The sequence below is a fragment of the Magallana gigas genome, chromosome 10 (genome assembly GCF_963853765.1).
Source record: "Magallana gigas chromosome 10, xbMagGiga1.1, whole genome shotgun sequence".
In the NCBI taxonomy this organism is placed as follows: Eukaryota; Metazoa; Mollusca; class Bivalvia; order Ostreida; family Ostreidae; genus Magallana; species Magallana gigas.
The window spans coordinates 13,636,616-13,647,541 of NC_088862.1; the positions used below are offsets into that span (position 1 = coordinate 13,636,616).

At 33.3% G+C, this 10,926-nt stretch overlaps 1 long non-coding RNA gene across 1 annotated transcript; it reads right to left on the reverse strand.

Annotated features, from left to right (window-relative positions):
- Positions 1-3,079: 3,079 nt before the first annotated feature.
- On the reverse strand, positions 3,080-10,417 carry LOC136272430 (uncharacterized). The gene is made up of 4 exons (XR_010710433.1): positions 10,260-10,417; positions 5,716-6,009; positions 5,237-5,373; positions 3,080-4,308 (listed from the first exon to the last, which is right to left on the reverse strand). It is a non-coding gene; the product is annotated as an uncharacterized lncRNA (long non-coding RNA).
- Between the last annotated feature and the right edge of the window lie 509 nt (positions 10,418-10,926).

The following is a 10,926-nucleotide window of genomic DNA, read 5'->3' on the forward strand; positions in this document are numbered from 1 at the left end:
GGGGGCCGGCCGGGTCTTTTTTGTCATCCAAGAGAATTGCCAGGGTCTTACTTATAAGACATGTTTTGTCTTACTTTTAAATCCGTTTAAACTAGCTAAACATTCATGTAAATGAATTAACGAGGTAAATACACTTATCCGTATTATTGACACAAAAGTACAAGTAAAAATGTAATGCAATGAAGGTAATTATTTTATGTTTAATATAAAATAGAGGGTTTTTGCATCCCTGATTTTAAGATGGTGCGGACATTTGTCGATATTAATGTGCATTAAAGTACATTATAAATAGAATACTTTCACCGGTTTAGAATTATTAAATTTTACGATAACTGACAAAAAAATACTTTTTAAAGATTTTTGGAAATGTGAAAATTTAAAACGCCCCAGCTGGATTCCAACTCATGACTAACAGATCCGTAGTTAGTCATCCAACCCACTGCGCTTTTGGGAATTTTGGGAAGAAACTATTTATAACAATATATAATCAATTTTGATGTTTACTTCAGTGAATATTTACATTTTCCAGTGTATTTGCCTGTGATAACACTACGTATCGATTTCGTACTATATAACCCATAACGTCAAATTGGGGCGCCAGCGGGGTTTGCTTGTTTATATTTAAATATTTAATCCTAAAACGGCTTAAAATTGTATAAATATAAGTAAAAAGGAATCATTCTGTGGGTTTTATTGGATTTGATCACGCCCCGACCAAAATTATCACCTCATAATACTCAAAGAATGATTATTCCTTCAATAATACATCGTCTTTATTACATATTATGTTTCATCACCCTTTACTTCACCTTTAGTTATAGCTGCAAGGTTGTATCTCCTGGTCTGAAAAAAATTTGCTTGACAACCTGGGAGCTATAGTTTAATGTTGCAATTTACGGCGTATAAAAACTTGCGCTAGTTTTTGGACTGATTTATCACATTTCCCTCGACTATTATCAGCTCTCTCGCCTTCGAACCTGGGGTTGATATCAGAGTCTTGGGTAAATGGGCGTGTGTTACAGATTTTGTCATGTATTATCTATCTATCATCAATAAAAAAAAAACATCTGTATTGTAGTGAGTAATATTTGTTACCTCATACACATCCTCAATTTTTAACGTTGCTGAGGGAATTCATAGAACCTGTACATATCTTAATCCAAGGGGAATTTTTTTTTATCACACTGAATTATATATAATACACAACACACAAACATATCTACAATCAGGCAGTGATAGTGGTAGAACAGGTGATGGTAGTTGGTGGTTCCGTGGTGGTCGTGGTAGAAGTGGTAGTCTGTTTGACCGTCACCCAGACGTCCACTGCTTTGAATCCGAAGTCATTGCCCACCATACATGTGTATTTGCCAGTGTCTGTGACTATAATTCTAGCACTATAAAAATTGTTACACAAACTGCGTGTCAATAGGATGCATGATGCACTCATCCACCACTTTCCGCCATTATGTCACCAGTAGCCTTGTCCTGGGCATCTTCTGAAAATTTCTTTCCATCGAAACTAAAATCGCGGATTCAAGAATCGAATTGGCGCATTTTATGTATTAAAATGTGTCGCATCCTTATATTTATGTTTACTGCAAATAATTTTCTGATAAACCATATTCACAATTTATATAATCATTTGACATAATTATATCATTCAAAGTTGTCATATTGATACAAACTCCCACTGACTGGGATCTGCCATAGCGTGTCAATCACTTTATTCTCATTTTTGTTTATAATTCAGGGTAGTTTATCTAAAATTATCGAGAGTTGATTTGAATTATATTTTTATATTATAGTAAAATTCGGTTATAACAAATTTCTAGGAATCATTAGATTAACTTCGATAAATACGTAAATCGTTATATCCGTGTAACAAATTCGTAATAACTATAGCGAGTTCGCTACCTCCATTTTTTTCACATGACTATCATTTGTGTTTATCGGAGTGATAAATATAAATGCATTCTTTGGAAACCTATATCAATCGGAGTGTTTTATTGAACAATTTTAAACAATACTACGAGGGTTGTTCGGAAATTATTGAGACATTTTCTCTTATTCTTTAAGTAAAAAAGATAAACTCTTGAAATTTTACCAAAACGTAAATCAGGATAGAGTTTATCGATGTGAAAAATTTCTTGTTCATGGCATGAATAGATCATTCCTAGTAAGCTGACCAACGTGCCTTCGTCCTGTAACCCGGCGCAACCGCAAACTTTTCGCAACGTCATTTTAACGCTTCTTATTGCTCCCGTGTTTTAAACACCTTACAAATGAACTGAAATAAGAATTATTCTTTATTTCTCATCTTTTGTTTTAATTTCAAGAAGTCATCATTTACATTTTCTCTCATTCTTGTTTTTTTAGAGAAAAAATCGAGTTATTTTTACCCGAAAGTCTAATTACTGTGAATGTCTCCTGCAGTCATTTTTTACATATTTTAGAACTGTTGACAACAGTTAGTGTGTCAAAAGTTGTTAATTAATCCCTTTGGCCTAACTCTAGTTAAACAATCAGTGAAAAAAAAATATGATGAACTGAAGTTCTATACCTTGTCTTGTCATCGTATAGTTTTTTTACGCAATTGCGTGGCTTTAAAAGGTCTTCTTCTGAGATTTCCACCAGTTTAATGGTTTTCGTTGCGCCGCCGTGACGTCAAAATTCAATGTAAAGTCGTTGTCAGATTTTTATTGTTTGGTAAATATATGTGTACCATATCCGTATTTCAACTCTAACATCAGTGAAACTTAATCAACAGTTAGTCGCAAAGAATAGCAAAATGAACATATTTAATTTGATTTCTTTAATCATTAACTGTAATTCTACGGACACTTATAATGTAGATGTTTAAGTTGTTTAATCTCCAAGTTCATGGCTGCGCCGGGTACCCCGACCACCGACTTGTTTATCTACTGTCGTAAACAAAATATTAAATATTCTTTTAATATTACTTTGTTTTATTATTTGTTGGTGTTTCGTCAATGTCTATGCCAATTTTCACCAAAATTCGTCACTTAGAAAAGAAAATAATCGATCTGTCTCAATAATTTCCGAACAACCCTCGTATTTATCAATATTGCGTACTTTTAACACTATAAATAAATTCGTTGAAAAACAGCTAAATTTCGTTATTTTCTCCTTTACAAAATCAGTTCGCTCTATCAGTTAGTTCATTGTCAGTTGTAAGCAGTGTCTCAGGTGTAGTGATTTTGTAATTAAATGGCAAAACAACTTATTTATAATTATGGATACTCACATGTATATATAGTTTGCTGCGAGTTGATTGAAAAAAAATCCCTTGACAGCCAACCAAAATCCTAACAAAATTTCTTGCTAACTTAACAACGGGTTTTTAGGAGAGTGGTTTTGTTAAAAAAAGAATGTGTAATATACAATGTAGTATGTGGAGGACAATCTAATTATCAAGAAATCAACACCCTTTAAAAACTAGGTGTGTGAGGGCAGTTTTTAATCATTTTTACCAAGTATGGATAACTCTTGCATTGTTAATCTAAGGGTGATAACTCTACATTTCCTGCACTAGGAGAATGCATGCTAATTCTTTTTATATCAAATGTTCCTTGAATTGGTTGCAAAAAATTTACATGTATAAAATACATCTGATGTACATGTACTTTATATCTGCCTGATATCTATCTGATATTCATTTACTCATCCAAAGTAGACATATTTGATTAAACGACCAAGACAAATACGCCAAAAAAACCATTTACTTGGTTTTGTATATATATGAGGGCAAATATCTGAATCATTTTTGTCTGCTGTCTTGATATCTGTAAGAAAGCTAGAAAGATGAAATGTATTGTCTTTGTGCTAAGGTCCAGAAATAAATATTTCTATCGATTTTTATCAACAGACAAATATTTGTATTATATTGTATTGTAGTGAATGATATATGTTTCCTCATACACACCCTCAATTTCTAACGTAGCTGGGAGCATTCATAGAATCTTTTCTAATCTTAATAAAAAGGCAAAAATGTATCACACAAAATTGTATATAATACACAACAAACATACATATCTGCAATCCGGCAGTGATAGTGATAGACTTGGTGGTAGTGGTAGAATTGGTGGTAGTTGGTGGTTCCGTGGTGGTCGTGGTAGAGGTGGTAGTTGGTGGTTCCGTGGTGGTCGTGGTAGAGGTGGTAGTCTGTTTGACCGTCAGCCTGACGTCCAATTTTTTAAACCCTACGTCTTTGAACAGTATACATCTGTATATGCCAGTGTCTTCGACTGTAGCACTCTCAATTACTAGTTCTGGACCAAAACCTTCAATCTGAAAAGGAATATTGAGAGACACTTGCCAAGAGTGACATTTTGATATGTATACGAACTACACTCCTTTATATGATGGGGCTGGTGGTGCTATGTTTAAGATTATCAAAGGCAAATGACGATGTCTGTAGTAAAATGTCCACAACAATTTTTTTTTCGAATCGAAAGTTTGTACAGAATGTGTTCGGAAGTGAGATTAATGAGTCCGAAGCTAGTGTAAGTCCTAGTACGAGAAAATTTGCTCAACGTTTTTAACATTTACAGAACTGTAGCTCCCAGGTTTTTTTCAGACTGTGAGCTACAAACCTGCAACTGTCTCACCCTTTTTTTTCAACATTTAGGATACCTTTCTGTGTACCTCGGATCTTTTTCTCTTTTTCAATGCTAATCTGCAGCTTGAACTATGACTTCATGGAATGAAAATTTTAATATATTTGACGTCACAATACATTTAAGCGTTGAACATAAGCCAGTATCAAGATGAGAAAATTATAGCGTTAAGCTGGATAAAGTTTTTCACACGAAAAAAGAACGAGTTATATATTCAAATATATAATAAAACAACAATACATGAGAAAATCTGAATCGTTTCCAAATCAACCCTCGAATAATATCACCCCTCTGGCCTTCGGCCCTGGGGTTCATTTCGGAGTCTCGGGTAAATGGGCGTGTGTTACAGATTTTACCATGTATCTATCTATCTATCCATCTATCTATCTATTTATCTATCTATCTATCTATCTATCTATCTAATCCATCCATCCATCCATCATCTATCTATCTATCTATCTATCTATCTATCTATCTATCTATCTATCTATCTATCTATCTAATCCATCCATCCATCCATCATCTATATATCTATCTATCTATCTATCTATCTATCGCTACACTAGCGTAAATTAAACATTTCATTAACTGTCAATTACCACGATCATGTCTGAGTCATATTTGATCCACTGGAAGGTTGAATCTGGTTCGTTGTTTGGAATGCGGCATATGACCACCACCCTCTGCCCCTCCACCACCGTGATATTCTGTGTTTTCACCACAGACCAAGATGTTCCTACACGTGGAGAGACACTGAACAATTGATTTTTATTATATCGAATATCAATTATTATCTCTTTCAAAACAATATCCAACGACAGAGAGATGAACAGATGATTTCTCTTTCAATTGATACACTATACTTAATGGGAGGCTTCGTGGTCAACAAAATATCCATAAAAAATATTCCTAAATATTTAAGATATAATTTTTAAAGTTATGAATTATCATGAAGAAAAACAACTAGTATTTGATAGCTCAAAAATCATTTTATAAAGCGAAAACCGAATTAACCCAGTTCATACTTGAGTGAATGAATTGGGTTGTTATTGATTCATTCCTCAATTTAGATACTTACCTTTGTTTTTCTTTTGGCAATTCACAGACATAAACAAACACCCACCAAGAAATAGCAGAATACATGAAATGTCACAAAACGACTTCATGACGATCAAATCTAATGTCAACGACAATGTCATACAAGATGGAAAGGACTTTTCATGTGCAATCCTCCAGTGATGGTTTCAAAGTCTGTAGGAATTTGGAGGAAGGTTTTACTCAAATCCGATCAAAACTTTCCTGAGAAATCAGAGTCTATCACTTATTTCTCTAAATGTGGCAGTACCATATACTTCAAGACAATTCTGTGCACCTAGGAATAATAATAAAATTACTTAGAGTACTGAAAGACAGGGTCTTGAAAGTTTGAATTTGTAATTGTACTTGTAATTTCCTCGAATATGCTTCCAAAAATTATGAGTTTGAATTAGTTACTTCAATCTATGTTAATTCGGCTTTTTTGGCAATTGTCTGATACTTTGTACTTTGCCTAAATTTTACTCAATTCCGGTCTTCATAATTGTAGAAAATTGACACAACGGTATTTTATGTACAATAAGATCCCAAGGAAAAATTTTAAAAATTACTACTTACCGGGAACATCAAAACAACTATATCATGGAAATAATTTACATCATTAGATTTATTCAATTTTATGATACAAGAGAATATCCACAAGTCGGACGGTATCCGTTTTACAAGGTTTATATAAACCTCGAAAACTCTCAAACTGCTGAATAAACAAACAAAGTTAATATTTGTATACCGATAACAAACACAGGCACCTGACGTTAGCAATGTTTCTTTTAACAATAAGATTCCAAGTACTCTAACATTAAAAGGTTTTTCACGGTCGCCATTTTGATTTTTTAGACCGACTTATCTGACATGATTTTCTTGCAGCGATTCATGCAAAAATAATAGATAAAAATAAATCCGTTCGCCACTTACTACTTTTTGTGTAAACTCGAACATCACCTAAACAAATTAAGATACAACCACTCCGTTCATTAAAAATTATTCTCCGAAAATCAGAGACACAAATAACAGAGATTGGCAACTCCGCAATTAGCGTGTACATGTTTCGGGACCAACCTTACTTTGGGCACTACAAGTGCAACAGGAATCTTGTATAAGTCATTAAATTTGAACCTGACTAGGAACATGAACCTGTCAATATGTTTAAGCATGTTTTATTTATGAAACATCTGCAAAACCTCTTTATTTAGCTTTTAAATTACTTTTTTAAAACTTATTGACTTTTCACAAAGTAATGGTAATGGTAATGCATTACTTTACTCATGTTACATTAACATTTAACTTCGTTCTTCAATCGATAAGATTGTATATATTATTTGATGTATTGGTCACCAAAAATGTATAATCTACATGTATATAGATTTTGCTTACAGTCCATTGTTCCAAATTTAAATCCAGTTTATTTATTTAAAGAACCAACGAACGCGAAGACAAATTCGGACTTGTTTTTATTTTCTATGTACAAAATTCCTTCAGAGACGAACAGCAGTCATACCGCAAGTAGACTGGAAGCCAATAAAACACCTATTTAATATGTAAGACATCTTTGTATAATCCGTCCTGATTTTAACTTTGGGTTGCGCATGAGGTTCGGTAGTATTTAGGTGAAAGATTGTCAAAAAAAATTCACGACTTTTCAAAAATGGCACGTTGCGTTAGGGAACTTTACTTTCGATTCAACCTTCAACCTCTTCTATTGATTAATGAGCTTGTACACCAACTGAATCGTCAACGGCGTTGTGTATTCAGTTACGTAACTCATTCCACATTTGAACCCAAGCAGGAATATTTTTATCAATAAAACTATTTGTTTATTTTCTAAATAAAATTTGGTTTACACACAAAGGACTTAAAAAGATTTAATGCGTGTTTTTATAATATATATTTACTGAAATGCATGAAAACTTTCTGCACTGTTTTCTTACGCGCAGACTCAATCCATGTGTTCTACGCGTGCCTTCCGGTTTGAGGCTTCGGCTGACAGTAAACCAATAGACGGGGTCACGTGACCCCGTCTAAAAATTGGTTTAAATTAAGTTAATTTATAGCTGAATCAAGCAGGCAAAGTAAAATTTACATTCAGTTGAATGTTTTTAAAAAGATCTGGCTACATCCAGATATCAAAGTAGGTATGAACCACTTCGGTAAATGTTAAAACTCCAAATATAAGTAAAATACATTACATACTGTACATCAAATATTTCGTTAAATGACAAAGAGTTGGTTATATCTGGGTAAAGGCCCCCAGAGAAGGGAAGTGGTAGAGCAACCAAATGGTGCATTGCTGGGCTCTTTGGTTTAATACCCTTAGCAGGCTTGGTATACACTTTTGTTATCTGAATTAATACACATTATGCTGTTAAAATGATTTTTTAATATATAGTCAGGCACGTAGCATCGGGGGGGGGGGGGCAATTTTTTTTTGCTTGTCAAGAATTTTTGATGAGTCTGGGGAGTGTGCACCACCCCCCCCCCCCCTTTCAAAAACGATGCTACGTGCCTGATAGTGCAATGACCTGAATTGTATGGAGGGTAATCGTGTTAAAAAATCCAGACCTGTAAACCTGTAAATCCGAATATTCGATCGTGTTAATGTGTGAGTCTGAGTATGAATGAGTGTAATTTTGTGACCTGCCACTATAATACACACTTCCCATCTGTAGCCTCTGCATTGGTATTTCCGTTTTCTGAAATTGAACGGCTGCCTGACATGTTACAAATCGACAATTGTAAAGTCTGCAAGTTTGTCGAATTTTGCCATGACCATATATGGAAACAGTGACGTCAATGATAGAAAGGGTTAGCTGCAGGTAAAGGCATGCCGTAATCGCCGGAATAGGGACAGAATAAATTTTAAAAAATATATATTAGATAGGCCTAGTATAATCATATTTTTTTCTGGATAACAACATTTCTTAGGAAGTTTTATTTTTCGGGAAAAAATTAGGAGCTTGGTGTATATTTTATCAAGAGAATGTATAAAAGATGCCAGTGAAGAGTTCGATCGGCTTCAGATATCTTCTTAGAACTGGAAAAATTACTTAAAATGACTTTTCTGAATATACATGTATATAGATATACACACATTTTTATTAGAGTACATGCTACAAATTGTTTTAGTATAGAGCTTGGCTGAATAAAGAAAATATCCCAAAAGCATACTTATCGCTACCACAAGGTTGGGACAAGACCCCCCCCCACCCCCATTCCGCGAAAAATTACACGGAGCGGCCATAATTAAATAACTGAGTTTGCAAAGTTATCAATAAGAAAAACAAACTATTTAAAGACAAAAGTTTTGAGATTTTGATTAATAAGAGACATTAGAAGTGACAATCCCCACCCTCCCCCCTCCCCCTTTTAAAATAAATAAACATTCCAAAGATAAAGTTTATTGTCGTGAAATGAAAATGCGAATAAATTATTTTGAAAAGTGTTTCATTTTGCATTGTCGGCAATATATAGGGGGAAAAGCTTATCATTGAGAGGAAAATTGGCAATATTTTCTTTATTTTAAGCAATTATTACGGGATATATATGGGTATGACGTCCTGAATGTCGGTTCAATACAGATTCACTTACTGAAGTTGGTTGATAAAAAATTTCCGGCGAGCTTTTATAATACAGCTTTACAGCCACTTGTGAACATGTACTGTTTACCATAAAGCAGCTACTTAATTTTGTAAAATTATCGTCAATACAGTATATATTTTAAAATATTTTATAATTAAAACTCTACCAGTTCAAATACGATCGAATTCATTTGACCCATCCCGCTCCTTAATTTCAGAAATCCAATTTCCTTAGAAAACATAATTACAAAAAATAAACATACTAGTATACCAATCTCAGAACGATGATCTGTTTAATTTCCGTCGATCAAATCTTTGATTTCAACCTATCAGATATGATGTCATTTCATCACTGTTCTTCAACTTTAAGCTTCCACCTAACTTACAACTCTGAGAAGCCTTAAGTTTTTGTTTTGACATTTTTCCCTCTTTGTTTGAAACGCATCTTCATAGGCAGAAAAAAAGAGAAGGAAAAAAAGCATTCTTATCCAGATGTTTTACATCTGTTTATTTATCACAGTGTCTTCATATTGGAATAGTAAATAAAAGTTTTTCAATAAATCATCAATGTTCTGTTCACCTTTAGCAAATACAGTCTAACTTATATTTATCTGGAAATATTTGAACTATGAGATAATAAACGGTTTGTAATAGTTGGGTAAGATACAGAGAGAAAATACCAAAAGTGATTCGAGCAAAGTTTCAAACAATGAAAGTTTCTAATTTGATGTCAGTTACTTAGGGTAAGCGGTGTCTATGAAACATTAATGATTAAAATACTGTAGTGAAAGTGCTAAAATCTATTGCTTCCAATCCTTATAATTACATTTGTGAACTAGATCTCCTTTTACTGCAATTCTGACATCATATATAAAAAGATCACTTTATATACCACTTAAAATCTGAACAGTCCTTGAATAATTTACATGCGAGAAAACATACTATATCTTACTTAAAGATGATTCATCCAGTTCAGGTCCAGCCCTACTCCCTTAGAATCCTATATATAAATCAATCAAATTTTAGCAAACAAAATCTTTTCAAAATCTTATCTTTTCCTTTATCTTTATATGGAGCTCTTCTTTTAAAGGAGATTAATATTGTCTAAAATGGCAGCCACCCCCAGCCCTCTTAAGAACAAAGAAAGGATTCTTCAAAAAAGAGTGTTATCTAAAGGAAACAGGCTGATCATAATAACTAAGATCACAAGTGTATCTTTGTTGATGTTACATAACAACCAAGGAAGTTGAATCATGTGAAAAAGCTTTGCATTAACTAGATATATCAGTGCCAACCATCTTGCTTGTAGAAAAGAAGATTCTTACTTCATGTAGATGTATTTACTTACTTAATTATTTTTGAATGGGGGTGGCTATAAATTCAGTTAAATTCATGTAAATAAATGCTGAACTATCTGACAATTTTATTATGAGCTGATTTTCTACCGCTAGTGTAGGTACATGTATCATTATAACTACGAAATATAAAGATTAAATAAGCAATAAGAATTATGAAAAAAATATAGAAATCCAAGTCTCAAATTGGTCACTTATAATTTTCGTTTACACCCTAATACATACTACAGTATACTTTTTTCAATTGCAAGATAGATAATAAGT